This window comes from Calypte anna, chromosome 13 (genome assembly GCF_003957555.1).
Source record: "Calypte anna isolate BGI_N300 chromosome 13, bCalAnn1_v1.p, whole genome shotgun sequence".
Taxonomy (NCBI): domain Eukaryota; kingdom Metazoa; phylum Chordata; class Aves; order Apodiformes; family Trochilidae; genus Calypte; species Calypte anna.
Window position 1 is genome coordinate 6,585,738 of NC_044259.1, and position 18,421 is coordinate 6,604,158.

General features: G+C 36.1%; 1 protein-coding gene across 3 annotated transcripts in view; it reads right to left on the minus strand.

Moving 5' to 3' along the window:
• Positions 1–18,421, minus strand: part of GABRB2 (gamma-aminobutyric acid type A receptor beta2 subunit) — a 127,257-nt gene that overhangs the window by 57,810 nt on the left and 51,026 nt on the right. The window lies entirely within an intron of this gene.

Here is an 18,421-nt window from a genome sequence, read left to right on the forward strand (position 1 = left end):
GAATGTTCCAGCATCTAAACTATGTGCTACACATACACAATGCAAACACTGCATTACCCAGCAGAAGCAGAAGCTTCATCTTTCCAAGGTATTCTTAAAGAATGGGTGACCAACAGCTTTCTTCTTAAAACACCATCCCCCTTATGTGGCTTATTAGCCTTTCATGATAGATAATGTGGTAAACAACTGTTTAAAAAACTTCTTTTACATTCTTCAGTCTGACAAGACAGAGAATTCTTTCCTTTGATGGATCTCATTTTTTCTCCTTCAGGGTACATATTAAGGGGTTTGTTAGAAGCAGAAAACTACAATTGCATGAGTGCCTGACCTCAGCAAAAAATAAAGGAAAAAAAGGGCACGATGATTGGTAGAGCAGAGTTTTAATCAAGTCAAAACAGTAATTTTGAACAATGTGTTCAACTTATTTTTTCATACTTATCCACAAAAAAATCCATTGAAATAAGAAGCCCATCCTTTCCTCTCATTTTTACCCTTACTTTTCTCACACTTATGGCAAAGTAGTGAAAGGTCTCTTTCTTCTTCAAAATTATTTATACAACAGCTTTTGATAATTCTTAGTGACTTGCAATTAATGGTGAACAGCTAAACCAAGTTACTAATGTGACAACATGTAAAAATTAGCACCTCAAAACACTTTTGAATCCAAGACCTTTTCAGGCAGAGAAAGAACCAGCAGTTTATTACAGCACTTAGAAATACTTGAAACAGGCATAAAGCCTCTTTCCCAGAGCAAAACTGTTTCAATTTTCATAAAAGGATTAAAAATATTTTTTATAAGCCTGGACTAGTGTACAAAACATAACATCCTATTTTGCATAATGTAACCTTGAGAAGAAACAAGGAAAAAGTGAAAGCTTTTAAAAAAACAGCCCTGTGACTCAAAGCATTACAGTCATTAGGGATGATAACAGAGTAACACTGAAACATTTCTCAGAGAAACAGGGTAGGAAATGAAACACATTACAGAACTGTCTCATACACTAATTTACTCATCTTCTGTTAAAGAAAGAGAAACCTTGTGATATTCTTCCCTTATGATTCCTGACAACACAAACCAGTCTTCAGCTTCCTCTTTGATGATGCAGATTTTGAATGCAGACTGATTATGGAGCACAAAACCACTAAACTGAAACAAAACAAAACCCCAAAGAAAGAAATTGACTGAATAAAGTGCTAACTACCTTGCAGAGAAAGTACAGTCTGCTGAAAAAAAAATTAAAATAATTCAGATAATTATTTCTGAGAGACCTGAAAATCTGCCCTCACCCCAAACCTCTGGAGAGGTTCTGTGGTTCAAATAAGAGCAAGGAATTGCCACTGCTTCTGTCACAGGCCAAAGATAAAAGCTATCAAGAATTTTTACAACACTTATAAACTTAAAGGGATGCAGAAAATAATATCTGTAACAAATTCTGTCCTAGCAATACTGATAGTTCTTATTTTTCAGTGCTATGTAGAGGACAGTTTTTCAAAATCCTATGTATTTTACACTTCTGACAAGCTCAAGCAGGATTTGAAATTTGAAATGGCAATTTAAACAGTTCCAACATCACCAGCGAATAAAAAAACAGCAGTGAAAGACAGAGCAACAGTAGCGGTTCATGGAGATGGACAGAACCCAATTCCCTCCTGATGCTGCACTGGTCCTGCAAAGCCATGGGGAATAGGCAGAGACAGCAACTTCTCTCTGCCTTGACCTGTAGTTACAGGATTACATCCCAGAAATGATGAGCAAGGAGGTAACAATTTCAGATAGCTCATCTGAGTGCTAACATGAGAACTACCTGGCACTCTCCTAACTCTAGCACTGACAGGTTGTGCTACTCTTGAGTCAGAGTTGAACCAGGAAAATACAAAGATTAAATCTTTCTTTAAATGTATGCACTTCTTGTTGAAGGCAGTGTGAGATTCTGCTTCAGATTTGCATATCTGAAGGCAGACTATGACCCCCTATTAGTAGTATCAGGAGTAATCCAAGAGATTGCAAGGATACCATGCTCTGTAACAGACTGCATCTCTTTAACATAAACTTCATAGGAATCCTCTGCTGATACTGCCTGGGAGTCACAAAATCTCTGCATTAGTTACTGAAACCATGTAACTAAATCCACTTTTCTTTTTCCACTGGAAACAGTCCTGCTGTGCAACAGTTGAGAACATCAGAGGCAGCAGCAGACAGCAGAACCCATTTCAAATATGTGGAAATCAGAGGAAAAAAACTGTAATGGGATAAAATTCTCTCTTCAACAGTAACACTGGATTTAGACATACATGTCAAGGTTGTCAGACATGATCTTAAAGGTCTTTTGCAACCAAAATTATCCTATAAATCTATGATTCTACTTTTAATTTAAAATACATTTGTTGATTATTAGAGTTTACAGAATTCTTCTTCCCTCTGCCTGTTCACATGAAGATGAGCTTCCCTTGTATGACCATAGGTTAAGAGTTCACTTTAGCAACTGATAAACAACAATGACATTTCTACAAGTCCATCATTAAATCTGACCATTCAGCTACAGAAAGCTTTGATCTTTCAACTGCAAACTGTAGATTGAGCTTCTCAGTGTAGTTTTATAGGGAAAAAACCACAACTGACGTATTGTTGTTGATGTCTCAGTTTGAGATAAAATACCACTTCCCAACACTAAGTTTCAACATAGCCAGTTTCAAATGGAGATAGAAAAATGAGCCAATTGTAGGTATTTAACCCAGGTTTCTGTTGTGTGTCATCTTTGAACAGCTCAGTACCCTCTGATAACACTTAAGTGGATTTTTTAAAGCTAGAAGGGCACAAATATAAAACAAAGAATAAGATTAGAAAGTATTTTCTAAATGTAATACAACATAAAAAAAACCTTCTGTAGCTGACAAAGCAGGGAGTCTGAACACATACAGAAACTTAAAATGTTGTAGTACTGTAGTGAAATGAGGCAACCAGGTGCCACTAATTCCCAGGGAGTGGCATGAGCTTGTGTTAAGCCTACCTGTGCCTGATTAAGGCAGGCCCTAAGTGCGCATGAGCAGGATTAGGGGGCCAATAAAAGGTGAGTCCTGAGTCACAGGCTCAGCTCAGTCCTGAGCTAGATGGCAGAGAGATCAGTTGCTCTCAGAGCAACAGCACCAATCCAGGCTAGTCAGCCCTGAGGGCTATAGGCTCAGAGCACTGTTTGTGAGTCTCTGCTGGAAGACCTGGTTGGACCTTGAAGTGCCATGCCCTAAAAGAGGTTTGTCTTGCTACATAGTAGGTTTCTTTATATTGCTGTTAAAAGAAGCATACAAGATTTTAAAGAGGAAATTAAAATGTATAGGCCTTTGACTGGCATTTGTCTGCTGATGTAAGGCCTGTTGTGCTACATGGATGTCAGCTGGAAGTAGTAATGGAAAACTGAAAAGAATTAGGCTTTTATTTCATGGTAAAGAAATTCTAACTGAGAAGAATCAGAATTTTGTTGCAGACTTCCATGCAATGGTGCTCGACCTTCTGCAATATCTTTCCTCATGAAACACTCTCAACTTTTCTTTAAAATAGACAGTTTTACTTACTATTCTGTCAGTGGGTCCAAAAAACCCACATGTTCATAATTTCAATCCCTGCAAAAAGCACACATCACTCTGTGATAAAATCTATGGCAGAGGAACCAAGCGGAGCACTCCAGATTTTTAGTATTTTCTCACTAGGCAATACAATTTTGTCTTTCAGCATTCACCTCACTTTTCCCATTCAAAAGAAATAGAAATCAATAAAAAGTAGTTTTCTTATAATTCTGATGTTTAATTTAATACAGACTCACTTAAACTACTGAAGAGATCTAGAACTTTCTAAGGAGACCCATGGATTTGGTGGTGTTTGAACTAATTCTCAGTACCTGAAATAATTTGTGCTTCATTCTGGTGAATGTGTTACACTGTATATATGCCCTACATTACTATTTTTTTATTCCGGAATGATAAAGATACCATGATAAAACAATTTAATTACAATTTAAGGGAATATCTTCTCCACACAATATTCACTGCTTCAATGCACAAACTGTGCAGATAATACTTCTAAAAGAATATGTACATGAAAGTACAGATTATTTTAGGTAAAACAGTATGAACTTTGACCTCAGGCTAACTTTTTATGTCTTGAGAGTACCAGCTCCAGTCACTAACCCCAACATCTGTCTTCGGAAGCTGGACACAGCTCCTCATGGAAACTGCTTTGAAAGCAGATGCCAGTGGTGTTTACACAACCTGTAGCTCCTGTACCTTCCACTTTTCGTGAAGAATTTGTGCTCTGGATGATGAGTTTATGCAGAAACTGCATTCACTTCTTTGCTATGTTCTTAATCAATACTTTGTGTCAGATTCAATCCTGCAAAATATCACCAAGAATATTAGCAATTACTTAACAACTTAGGAAGACATTTGAGTGGAATGTATTTACAGCATTCTGGAGAAAGGAAATTCTGCTCAAGTTAAAAATTAATGTGAAAGTCAAAACAATCTTCAATAGAAAAGGCACATTCAGTTTTATGATTGCAGCTTATTTAGTAATTCTTACAGAAGAGCCAAGATAAGAGCCCAAAGCTCCCATTCCTCTGGCTTTTGTGAGTCAGAATAAGGCAACTCAATGTTCCACAGGGAAATGTCAATAGAAATAATAAATTTAAGTGGATTCTTCATAAGCAGAATTATTCTTGGATCCAAAAAGGTGGTAAAAAGTCTGTAAAAACCCTCCAGCACTGACCTGAAATTATTACATTTCTTTCAACAAAGCAATAACCCATAAAATTCTAGCCCTCAAAAAATTCTGAAATGAAAGTAAAATGAATGTGTCCTAAATGAGGAGTCCCAAATTAATAGCAATCAAACTGGGAGACAGTTAACAGTCAGAATAATGGCAAACTGTGGAAAGCACAGTAGAATTACAGAGGTTACTATTTTTCACTAATAATTCAACTATTATTAGAAATGCTCCTCCACACAGAATGCAAGGATAGTTGCACTGCCTCACGATGTGACTGTGGGATTTCAATTAGACCATTGCCTTTCTGTACTTTTTCCTCCCATTAAACAGTCTACTATAAACCCTTCTATTTCTAGCAAAAATACACTCACAAAGTTATAATTTCTTTCCTCTTCACTCTGGTGCAATAGAATTTCACCACTGCTAGGAATCAGTCTTTAATCACATCCTCTTAATTTCTGCTTCTACTTTCTGCCTACAGACAACCTGACATACCTCAAAATGTGTCAAACTTTTTCAGCAGCATATCAAAGTGACAGGTACAAACATGTGTGATTTGCTTACTATGTAATGAAAAAAAATCCTTCTCTGAGCAGCTCTGCAGCCACAGCATTGTGTTTTAATATTGGTGCCTTTAAGTAACCACTATTATCCCAGCTATTAATAATCTCTCCAGATAGTGTTACTCTAGAACATCTCCACCTATAAGCACATTGTAAACAAATTTAGGTGGTGGGTTTTTTTCCTCTAATGCTTTTACTGTTAAACAAAGAGGATGTTTTCCCATTCCTTTCTCCCTGAACAGGTCTAATACCCAACTGCCATTTGCCAGATACTCAGATTCAGAAAAGAGAGCACACTGAGCCACCCAAAAAATAAGTCACAGATCTCTTGAGGCAGAAGGGAGCACATGCTGATCAGTTGGACCCATTACAGCACTATTACCTCACTTACTGCAGTTGTAATGTGCTCTGCAGGTCTTGAAGTACTCTTGGAAAATTTCATTCTCTACTTAAAAAAGGCCAGTCACTATCAAACAGTTTTATAAAATAATATATATATATGTGGGTTTCTTTGTGAGAACTGAAAGCACAAGCAGTAGCTAAATACATCAGAAAAGCCTTCATATTGATGTAGCTAAAAATCTGTTTTCCCCTTTCCTCTCATGCTTCTAAGCTTAACACAATTCAACAAGCAAAAAAAGAGAATTAGAAACTGCCCCTTTTTTTTGCACTACTGTTGTACAAGCTGATTAAATTATCTGTAATCATTCAGTACAATAAACCAAATATCCTTATAGTTGACTATTGTCATAAGATAAATAAATCTGGCTTTCCAAATAAACATTTCATCTTTACTCTGGCATTTAGGAGACAGTGAGAGGAACATAACCAGATATGTAATTCCACCCTACTGACATCCTTTCAAATATCACTGTAATATCAACTGTCAATAAAGAGAAAATAGAAACAAATAACATAAATTATCTTAAAGCTCCAAAACATCTGAAGTACTGTCCTCAGACTTTTGGCTCTCCCATGCTAACATATAAAAACTGATTAGATCAGCACATTGAAACTTATGTTTCATTTCACCTCTAATTATCATGAATGACCATTATTTGTAGTTAGTGAGTATCAATGCTTCACTGCCTTGAGGCAATTAAGAGAGAGGGGTGAAGCCCATGTGATATGATTGTGAAATCCATGACAGATTTTACAGGACTCAGAAATTAATTTATCAGTGCTACTGGTAAAACGAAAGAAAAGCAATATTGTATTTCATTGAGGTTCAGACTGTCCATACTGCCATTAATCTTGCTTATGCAATGTTAGTGCATGCAATACTAACTGCAAGTAACCTGAAGTATCCTTACCTGGTCAGCATTTCCAGGGGCTATATACAAAATTTTAAAAATAAACAGATAAAATTATACCTGGAACAAGAATCCTGCTTCCTCCCCTCTCTCCTGCCCCTTCCTTTTGATTGCAAAATTTTGATTGCAAACTTTTGGTTGCAAAAGATTGGTATTTTGAAAACCACATCTTTAAGAACTCAGATGCAACCCAAAGACAAAGGAAAATGGGAACCCTGCTTTTTAATGCCCTTTGAAAGTACCTGTCTTGCTATATATCCTGGGTCTCAGGTTATGTAAAAGGAGGATTTAAAAACCAAGAAAATAAAAATATCTTCCAAACATAGGGTGCAATTTCATCTAGTTCACAACTGAGTAGTTGTATCAAAACCACTGCTACCTTCATTTTGTGTTCGTATGCATCATGAATGATAAGCAACACAAATACATTCACAAGCACATATATATAATAGCAAAAATAATATATGGTCTTTAATTGTCCTTCCTCAGTGCCTCCTTTTTCTTGCAGGGCTTCTTCCTGAAGCAGTATTCTCCTTTTCTGCAGCTAAATACTGTTTTCAATCCCTGCTAAACAGACTAATGAGAATCAGGTTTCAGTGATTGAAAAGTATTACACATCACCTAGCTTGTTATCCTTGATTTTACACAAATCTTTATCATCAATAATTCATGACCTGTTCTTCTCTGCTGCACCACCTAAGTTTATAGATTCAGGGGAAAAAAAGAAAAAAGCTGACCAAAATATTAATGCCACAGAACTCCAATTAATATCTAGCACTGGTCTATTCAGTTTCATTCCTAAGAATCTTTTTACCATGATTTTTATCTAATTTCTTTACACAATTTGATTTACTCCTGCAACTCGTATGTTAACAATAAATCTGTTAACTCTTTCAATCCAGAGTGTAGGCACAGCAGTACTGAGGGCTTTTTTTGAAGATATTATAGAACAACTGACATAATAGACAGTGATCTAGAATGTCTCATAGAATTAAAAGGGACACTATGAAATTACAGATTAGTCCTTTGGGGAAGGATTTAGCAGGTCTTTCTGCAGCAATTGTCATGTCAATAGGTATTACTGAACTATATGGAATTTACCATACACAACGGAGAAAGTTTTTTCCCTACAGGGAGTAATTTAAAGGGTCAAAGGCACTCAGAGAAATTAGATAAAAATAGGGACTCCACTCCCCAAACAACATACCTATAAAAAGCTCACAGTTTTGATACTGATGTTAATCATGCACCATACAGTAAGTACTTCATAGTAGTCTGCTTGTACAAATAAAGATCTTCAAGACCTGAAGATCCAAGTATCTTCAAATGCACTACATGCATCAGTCACTGAAACCTCACAAAGCTGCAGAGGGACAAGCAGAAGATATTTTTAATGCAGAATGAGTTCTTTCAGTGACACAGCCTCAGTTAGGATTCAGCAGTGGAATTTTTTAGTCCAGTGTGGCTAATCATAGACTACTTCCAACTACTTCTCTTGCATTTTGCTTCTCATAGGCATCACTTCTCCTCACATGCTTGCCATGATCTACAGAAAAAGGCTGATGCTGCACCGCTAAGTGGGTGGGAGGCAGTATTAGCAAAGAAGGAAAAGCAACTCTCCTGCTGATTGCTTTTGAATTGCCTGCTTTTGTTTCACTGATTTAGTTTTTTCCCCCAGAAGATTTGTTTCAATTGTATTAAGCATATCACTTTTTTTCCTGTAGAATAGACTTTTATGTAATACTTTTAAAAATATGTACTGTGTAATGTCTTAGTGTTCATATTTATTCTTCCACGTTACCTAAGCAGACGTGCAGGCTTGCCAAAGCCAAAAAGGTCCCATGGAGCACAAAGATGGATAATAAATAATAAAGTGGGAACGTAAATATGAAAAAGATGTATTACACTAGCATATATTTTCCCATTCCAGAACAATATTTTGAAATTATAAAAGAGAAATGGCTCACTTAAAATGACAATCAGAATTCTTAAAATTGGTTGCAATTCATTCCAGTTTTTGCTAACCACGATTTGTAAGATTTATATGTCTATCTATGTATATGTCTATGTCTATCTATGTATAGATTTATATGTCTATAAAGCATAGAGGAAAAAGAGATGCATTAAGTAAAGCATCCAGTATGTTCACACTAAGAATTAACCCCTGGGCATGTCAAGCTACAGACCTTCACTTTTCACTTGAGCCCTGGATGTCCTGAGAATCCGTGGGATCTCAGGCTGCTAAAGCTCTTTAGTAAAACACCTGATTGCCTTGTATCTATATAGCTCACACCTGTACCACTAGTCCCATGTGAATAGCAATTAATTGAGGACAATGTATAAAGATTTAGCAGATATTTTTAGGCTAAAGTCACAGCATGCCTGTTTCAAATCACAGATTCCGTTCTGTTAACATCAATTGGGTTTAGGTAAAGCTCCTACAGATGGGGGAGGAGGGATGAAAAAGACAAAAAAGAATGTAGACCAATTTATATATAAATTATATATATAACCCTACAGCAAAGAGTTAGGATAGGAAAAGGACTTTTCTTGTTCATGTAAATGCTTTAAGATAGATCTGACTTAGACAAATACACTTTATGATGCACATTTTATTCTTAAGCACTGATATCTTCACAACTCAGGCTAATCTGCAAGTAGAGATCTGTAGAGAAAATCCATTTTGCAGTTATTTCTGGTCATAATCCCTCTTTTCTTTCCCCTGACAGGTTGGTTTACTGACATGACACCTAAAGTAGTTAAATTTTTTTCTTTGAGAATGAAAAGATAAATTACTTAAAACTGCCCTCTAGTACATTCTAGATGTCATGCCTGCCCTCCTTGCTCTTCTCACCCATTCATTAGGCTTAAACAGCAATTGTCCATTTCAAACCTGGTCCACTTTAGACATGAAATACCCTTATTGCTTTAATGTAGTATTAAAGTAGCAGCCATATTATTTTTAAAATGGAAAGTCACATTCTCCTTTGGAATTTCCAAATCAGTATCTTGGTTTCAGAAAAATTCAGCTTTAATTGCATGAAAATGCATGAAAATTGCATGAAAATTAAATGCATGAAAGCAGCACAGAAGGCTTTTTTTTTTTTTTTTAATAGTAGCTACCAACTAATGAGTACAATTAACAGACATGTAAGTTAACTCCTGTTATCTTGCTGAAATCCACACCTTTTCACTGGCTGTATCTCCTCTCCTGCCAAAGTTAGGATCTTCAGCTACAAACTTTCATTTTAGAGCATTCATAACTTTGTTCCAAACAGAAACAGGAAAAAAGAAACCCAAAAACTTCCGAGATGCTGTGGCATACTGGCAAGAAAAAATGAAATCTCAGTAAGCTCTATCTGAATATCACTGAACATCAGATATCTAAATAGAAAAGTTATATAGAAGCTGGTTTTTAATACTCATTTGGTCCTTTTCTTTTTCTAAAATAATCCCTTGGAATGTCTCAATAACTAGGATCTCAGGGGCTAGAACAATATTCATACATTGCAACAAAACAAAAAGACTTTCAGGGTTTCCTTCTAATAACTGTATTTTGCTGCAGAATATTTTCAATAATTCATATCTGTATTCCCTTAAGGCAAGCATCAGTAATCTTACCAAGTTTGCTTCTTTTACACTTTAATGCTAGTAAGATCCATCAGTTTCTCTGTCTGTTATTTGCATTATGCTCACTATAGGTATTACATACTTGGAAGATACTTGACTGAACTGCTGAAAAGCCTGAGATGACTCTGTACACAATGCCATAATCAGATAACATGTGACTTGAGTCTCAAAGAGAATCAGAAAAGTTCAACAGATTCTAATCAAAGTTGAATAAGGTCTCTTTTTTCTCTATTCTTATGCAGACAGTGGGTATTAACTTCTAGCATTTTATATATCCAGAATTGTGTTTTAACACTCCATGCTGCAGTGAAAGTTGAATCAATCCCTAAGCCATATATGAAGGATTTCTTTATAATTTAGAAAACGTCCTCTATTGCTTTTCATATTATCTTGGCTATATATGAGACTTTTTCTCCAAGAAACAATTTAGGACTAGTTCACATTTTAGGTGGATGAAGAGTCAGCTGAAAACCATCAGTCCTATCCTGAATACACCAAATATATATATGAAGAGAAAATAAATGCTTATTTCAGATAGGTTAGACCTATCTGGGTTTATACTCAGGAATTTTTTAAAGACCTCACTGTGGAAAGTGTCCTTTTTTTCTTTTTCTTTTTAAACAATCTCTAAAATTACTCTCATGCTTCACTTACAAGTCTTTTATACACAAACAATAGGGCTTCACATGCTGAAACTTAGCAAATTAAATTCAGGGCCTCACAAAGACATTTACTTGATTAAATGCACAGGTACTTTGAGGTGAATGAAAATTCTAGCATAAACCCACAAGGTGAAAGCATCACTTGCATAACAGGTTCAGCACAGATCCATCCCAGAGGCACAGCAGGGAGTTCAGTGTCTGCTGTGTCCTCCTTTCCACATCCTTATCAACTCCTGAAACTAGACATGGGAGCAATGGCCATCCAGCCACAGCCCTTTGGCAAAATTAGGACAAATTCTCACAAGTCAGGCTGCTTGATAGGCTTTAGAGGACAAAATTTCCAGCAAGGACACAAATATTTCCTAGGATTCACATTTATTTTTCAAACAGTAGTTTGAGCTTGTTCCCCTATGTCCAAACTGCTGTTTACCAGCAGAATCCTGACTGTGAATAGTACAGAACGTATTTTTAAATGTCATTAATGTCCAGATGTCAACACTGTTACCTGATACCAAATGATAAAATGACACAAGAGCTTCCATTAACAACCCAGAAAGAACACCTTTTACTTTTCTTAAAATGCAAGGATAAAAGTAGTTTATGCCACTCCCTCCATGAGGCATAATACTTGTGGGAAAGGTGTCAGGAGAGTTTTTAATAATAGCAGCTCAACAGAGAAGTCGGCAGAGATGTGGACTTCAAGCTAGCATTGCCTTGAGTATGGGGACAGTAGGGAGAGAACGCTGTAAATGAAAATTTCACTTTTATGGACAAGTAGGTTCCTCAAGTAAGAAATATGGAAAGGCACAAGGAAATTCTCTCTGTACTGTTTAGAATGGGTAAGATATTTCTCTAGAAATCTGTGCCAGAAATCTTCTAATTTCACAATATTCATTTCACAATGCATGCTCTGAATTATTTGGCATTTCATGAAGAAACATAATTTCAGATATTTCAAGCACTGATCAGAAATCATCACTGCCGTCATGTGTTATATAAGTTCATTTAACCTAAGGGTCTCTGCAAAATGTCATCTAGGTGATAGATCTCACTTACAACCCTAGCCTAGAAATGGAGCAAATAATGTCAGCAGTTCAATAATTTCTTTGTTAAGGTTAAATGTTTTTCCCCTGATGTTCCTTCAAGCTGACAAATGAAAAGACTCATCATGGAATGACAGGATTGCACTAAAGCAGCCCCTCAGAAGTTAAATGGAGCTGGTATACACTGCAATCCACATTCCATAGAGATCTAGACATTGGGGTTATAACCAGCTTGCTCCAAACTAATGAACTTTTCAGAATTTTCATCAGTCAAAAAAATCTCAAATTTATGACACTGAGAGCATAGAAATGTTTTTGTGGTGCAGCAGATCTGTTCCAGATTTTCATTTATTTAAATAAAGTCGTTTCCTAGTCAACTGGTTTCATCATGACTGAAGTGCCTCAACAAGGTATTAATAACTTCTCTTTTCTTGGAATAGCAGTGAGCCTCCCAAATTTGGAATTCCAGCCCTCATTCAGAGGGCAAACTGCAGATTATGCATTAGGTAAGAGAAACCATGCACTGGGTTCAAGCCTAGAAGGAAAAAAAAAAAAAGCTGAAACTATTAAAAATCTTGACACTTGCCAAACATAGATTCCAAAGGCATTTCTCTCTCTCTCAGCATCACTCCTCTGGGACCCAAGGGCTCATTACCCTGTAGCCCCTTGCACAGAGCTTCAAGCACAGGGGTATTCACCCCATATTGCCATGGGTAATACATATCCTGGACAAGGAAACACCAGAGGTAGAACTCTTGGCAAGGAAAAGAATTGTTCTGTTTGCCAAAATAAGAAGTAACCCTGAACTGCCTTTGACTGTATATGCAACATAGGTCTTTCCTAAACAAATGAACAGCAAAATATAGCATAAAACCCAAATCCAATTGGACAGTATTAGCAAATAGTGATCTGGAATCCAGGAGTAATACTTGCAAGGAAATAAGCTTTTAAATTATAAATGAGTTAAACAGATAAAATCAGTGACTCTTGTGAAGAACAAGCATGGAAAATGGTTTAACACATAAATGGCAATATTCTTCTGTGAAAGAAGCAATAGTAGACAATCTGGTGAGTAGGATGGCCATGACAGACAGATGACACCAAAAAGAAATGAAATTTTAAGGAGTTTTCCTTATTGGTTGCATCTAAATTGTTATTTTTCCCATTGCTTTTCTCAAGCCATAAGAATGAATAAATGTATGAGTAAGAAAGAAAAGCAAAACAATAAAAAGCACTAAAAGTATTTACTTTCCATCTCTCACGGATCACACTTGAGTTCTGGTAATTCCAAAAAACATTTTCAGTGAATACCTGTAAATCTTGTCTTGAGTTTTGGCTAGGTTACAGACTGAAAAGCATGAATCTTTTGAACACATAAGGAATGACTTATAGTTACCCACATAAAACAGACACTGCAAGTTTCACATGTTGTCAGTAGGAATGAAGATGAAATTCAGTACTTCTGGCTGTGATTTGCTCGAAGCTTTTAGGCAAAGCTTGGCATAGGTATACTTAAAAGAAGAAAGCATAGATCCAAATTCTGCCTCTTAGCAACAAGATATAATCTCAGTATTTTATTTAAAAGGCAGGTGATGAATCACAAATCTTCAGAAATCAGGAGATGGCGATGCACCCTCTTTGCATAGTGCAAATGTCGTGAGAGGAGGAGATGGAAAGCAAACTATCACATAGCTAAGTCACTACCATCTGCACAATTAATATATGTTCTAAGCAACAAGGGAGTAGGAGGGAAAAGCATCATCTCTTATGACTATGTTAGTCATTAGACAAGATCCTAATCCTCATTAGACAAATTAATTAAAACTCCCCATTTACTGAAGCTGGAACAGTGGCTCCAAAACAGTACTCTAAAAATGGTCCCACTGAAGTTGGGTGAAAACGATGCATTTTGAAGGAGTGTTTAGTAGGCAGAAGCATGATATCAAGATAAAGTGACAATCTAATCCTATTAATCTAAGGCAACCTTCTCCCTCCCCCTCAATACAAGCAATATTCACAGTCAGGATGAAAAGAAAATAGAATGCATCACATATTTTACACGAAAATAATGACTTGAAGGCTAAACAAGGTCTGTTACTGAATGAAAAACTGACCACAAAACTAAAACTGGCTTTCCAAAAGATTTAGAGATTGTAGAGATTTTATATAAGGAAATAGCTGAAGAGAAAGCCTGGATGAGCACACAGTGATGAGGAAATCAAGTTTAGCAATGCCAGAAGAGGCAAGTGTAATGCATTTTCAAAGAAAAAAGAAAGGAAACAGAACTTTGTCAGGGCTAAGAAAATATTTTATCAATTACAAATTAGGGGGCAGGGAAACTTCTTGCAATGGCAGCCACAGACCACAACTTACCTATACAGTTTATTTTCATTACTACTCAATTTTGAAATAATACAAAAATAATGCTATTAAGTGAATGGTGAAGGGAAAAATTTTTGCTGACACCGACCCTTTTTGTCAACACTGAGAGATACCTGTTTATCTAAATGGAAACTCTCTCCTGTTCCTTGCTTCAAAATGGTTTCACTTAAAGTTTTTTAGTAGGTAAATCCTCTGATGCAGATGTGACACCCTGTTCTCTTAACTGATACCACACTTTCAGGAGTGAGAACAAAAGATTATCTGTCACACTAGGTCTGAACTATCAGTCTATCAAAAACCACTTTGAACATCACGTTTTCCAGGGATGGTAAGAACTGCTGAACAAATAACTGCAAGGAATAAAACTTTTCACTTGCTCATCCCTGTCAAACCTAATGAACACTCGTTTTCTGCTCATTTCTCTCAACAGAAATGGAACTTTAAAAGTCTGACAGTATGAAGATACCTTGTTTCTGTAAATAATTCTGGTTTTCAGCCATGGGCACTGTGTTAAGTCTGCTAGGGTCCCACAAAATAGGATATATAGATCCATTACTTAACAAAGCAAAACTAAAAGCTGTTTTTGTTACTTCTTGCACTTACAAATGCAACTCAATAAGAAAAGAAATTTAAGTGATAAAACCTGTTTTCTTAGTGTCATTTTTTTATTCCATAAGCTTAAGTCATAATTATCTTTCACTTCTTGAAGCTGTGTAGTTCAAGCACTTCATCTATTAATCATGCACTTCCTAATTGCTTTATATTGATCTCATATCTATACCTTCCCCTGAACAAATTACTAATAAGGCTGTGTAATAGCTGTAATGGATTGCAGAGGTAACACTTGATATTTAATTCTTGAATTTAAAAAATATTACCCTTTGCACACTTTTTCATGTCTTTAGTTCTTCAGGATAGTATCCCCTTTGCTAACAATCTCAGTGCCCTTATGCATTCTTATAATTTCTTTTTTCTTCTGAAAAGGACACAGAATATTTTCCTAGCAATACCATAGATCATAGATATAGAGTGTATTGAAATCAAGGCTGTATTGAAAATAAAAAGAGGAAGTTTAAAGAAAACTAAATGAGGTGAAGCAGACAAGATGTGACGAAGTAAGAGAGACAGAATGGGATCCTATCTCCTTTAATACATGGAAAAGCCTTTCAGTACTTGTGGAAACAAAATATTAACACAGAAGAAAAGAAAAAAAGCACCACAAAACACCACAGTATCAGATCATGAGATATCCCTACACAGAATGGCTAGATGGCTTTGGAAACAACTGTCAAGTGCTCAATATATCAAAAGAATGAATGCCATGATATATAAGTGCATTTTAAGTTTGGGGTCTGTGCAGTTAGATCAAAGGAAGAATAGACAAGAAATGATGGCAGGAAGCCTGACTTAAACAGCAAACTGCAGTTGCTGCTGATTTACATGATTGAGACCCCACAGGCAGCATCAGTGGGTTCTTAGAGATCCACCTGTACAAGGGGAATCTTTTGTTCTTATCCTTCTGTAAAAAGGTCTTTGTACACAAAGAATGGGATTTTCATCTCTCCTGGAAGAGTAAGTTGTACTCCTCAGATTTTCCACGGGTTTTTGTGGTTTTTTTAAGCTATCTTCAAAACATCATAACTCTGAATGCAGCAGGATAGGTATCTGGAAAAGACTTCAGGATCCTTCAGAGTTTTCTGTATTTGTATTATTAAAGCTGCATACAACTGCAAACTAAGACCATCTGTCTGGACACCCCACATTTTATCAGTATCCTTCAGTCCTAATGACATGTAAACAAACTCTCTGAAATTACACTGTGCCTTCTCTGTTACATAAAACCATTTTGCATAAGAACCTGAACAGAGAAGGCTATGAAAAGTAATTATGTTGACTGTATGTTTATTATGGCTACTCTATTACCTCTTTAAAACCAATCCAGCAGACAAATCCAGCAAAACAATCTTAGTGTGTTACAAAACACACTAAGAAACAATATTCCAAGGCAGGCATTTCAGAATAAATACAATACAGTATTTACACATTGGAATTATATGTGCTTTGAAGACCCTCTTGTAGAAACAGCCCACAGCTTGCTAAAGTACAAAGTGCTTTATTCTCAGTTGTCAACCAAGGATAATATACAGTCTGTGAAATACTTCTAATGTGTATAATTACAAATAAAAGGGAAGAAGGATGAATATTCAGCATGTGCCTCCTTGCCTTTGTTTTGTTTCCATCTCTACATACAGAACCAAATAGAGCAGATATCAGCCATCTTTGAGAGAGAACGATACAATGAAAACAGAGATGATGACATCTCACTGAAAGGTTAAAGCTCATCAGAAAGGTCTAAGAAATTATTTACCTTCTCAGCTGACAACATTCAGACATTCTGCAGTCACCTGAGTTCAAGGGATTTCTAAACTCTTTCCAAGTGGTTTTAGTTGCCTGACATTTGTAATATTTGTCAAAAAAATATCTGCAAAGCAGATTGCTAGAAGCCTATAGTCTTGTTAAATTTATGTTTTGCTGATCTCTCACATAAGCAGAAGCATTCAGATTTTTTTTCAGTGTTTCTTCCTATGCAGGATCAGCTCTATTAATTTGTTAAGGTACATGGTTATTAATCTAAAACACACATCTTGATTTTAGTTATTAAAAGAAAATAAACCAAGAAAAACAATCACAGATAAAAAACCAAACAAATCAAACAAAAAAACCCTACACAAAGATCAACTGTCAGCTAATTTTTGTTAGCATTTCCATCACTAACAACTGCTGTAAAAACTGGCACAAGTCAAAAATAGCAAATGATAAAAGGGGAGGAAAGTTACGGCCCATGAGAGCAAAGCATACAAAATAAAGCTAGAACACTCAGTCCTAAACATTCTGCACTAGCTTCAGTTAATGCAAATGAAACAGAGATCTCAAATTGTTTTCCCAACAGCTACTCATCCCTCGCTTTTTCCATTCTGACATGGAATAGGATGTGCCATAATATTTTTCAGAATATTGAATACATTTTCCTTAAGCACTTTAAAGAGGCTGAACACTGGCATACAATGCCTTCTGCAGTAAAACTGACTTATGTCTCAAGCACTGATTGCTAAGGTCTTTCTCTATATTTTTCTACAGTAGAAAAAAAAAAAGTTTAGCTTCATAATCCCTACTGGCTTTATGACCCTGCAGCACAAGGTTTTGGGAAAAATAGGAGATTTTTCCCAAAAAGAGGCAATATGCTTTTATATGCCTTTTAAATTTCAAGATAAATTGGAGCATATATTTGAAATGTCAGAGTATTAAACTATAGCCCCAAGAGAGAGAACCTTTTCAATAAATGAAAACATACTTAAAAAGTGCAAGTACTTTCACACCATTTGTGAATTAACATTCACTGTCAGCAATAGTCATCACAAAACCAAAACTGTAAAGCCATCAAAAGATATTGTATATATTTGATGGTCTGCATTTATTTTCTTTTTAAAAATAATGTTCTCAAAAATGATGTATTGTACCATATGAAGATGGAGAAAACAATGATTTCTAAAATTCAGAAGCCAAGGAGGATAATGCTCTGGGAAACCATCCCCATGAAATGCTGGATGTGGATTTACAGTTCATATGTGAGAATAATGTAGAAATCTAAATAATTGTTCTTTCCTGGCAATTTCCCAGAAATGAGAGAGTCCATGGACAATATGCCACAAGGGTCTATACAGTATTGACTGCAGCCCCTTGAAATACCTCCTGTGAGACAGCAATTTCTGAGGTTCCAGGCTCCAGGTCACATCACTGAGATAATTGTTAAGGTGTTTTTTGTTCTGATGCTAGGACTGTGTCTGCACAGAGCTGCTTCCTTGTGATTTGATCTCGCAGTCTCCTACTGGCCCTGAAACATTTTTCCATCTGCTCATACAGATGGCACATCCCAGTCAACTTAAAAGAAAGGTTTTCCAATTTTTTCTGTTCTCTCCCTGCTCAAATTGCATGGCTCTGGACTAGCAGAAACAGGGAATGGTCTAAGAATGCCTATTCAGAAAGAAACCCCCCACACATGAAAAACTATTCC